The sequence below is a fragment of the Corvus brachyrhynchos genome, unplaced genomic scaffold (genome assembly GCF_000691975.1).
Source record: "Corvus brachyrhynchos isolate BGI_N302 unplaced genomic scaffold, ASM69197v1 scaffold86, whole genome shotgun sequence".
Taxonomy (NCBI): domain Eukaryota; kingdom Metazoa; phylum Chordata; class Aves; order Passeriformes; family Corvidae; genus Corvus; species Corvus brachyrhynchos.
In genome coordinates this window covers 1,164,683-1,165,044 of record NW_008238647.1, presented here as the reverse complement: position 1 = coordinate 1,165,044, position 362 = coordinate 1,164,683, and positions in this window count along the sequence as shown.

Sequence of the window (362 nt, the reverse complement as noted above, 5' to 3'; positions counted from 1 at the left end):
CGGGGAGGAGGGGGGAGGGGGATGCGGAGCGGGGTCGTCGCTCGGTCTCCGGGTGCGTTTGGTCTTAAAGCAGAGGGACTTAGGTACCAAGACCTAAGTGCTGGTGTGAATACGAGCGAAAGCTAATGCTGTTACCAACTTTTTGGTAGGAGGCTGTGCCTACCTAGTGGAGTGTTATTAAGTAATGAACTTCGTTGCTAAGCTATAAAATAGTTTTTTTTTTAATTGGTTATTGTCACTTTATCTGTGTAGCCAGTAAGAGGGAAATTCGCTGTGTACTGGTGCCTGGTACCCGTGTTGTTAAGAGTCTGTCAACATTTCCATTATTAAACTTCTGTTTTGAACGATTTATAACTTGACTT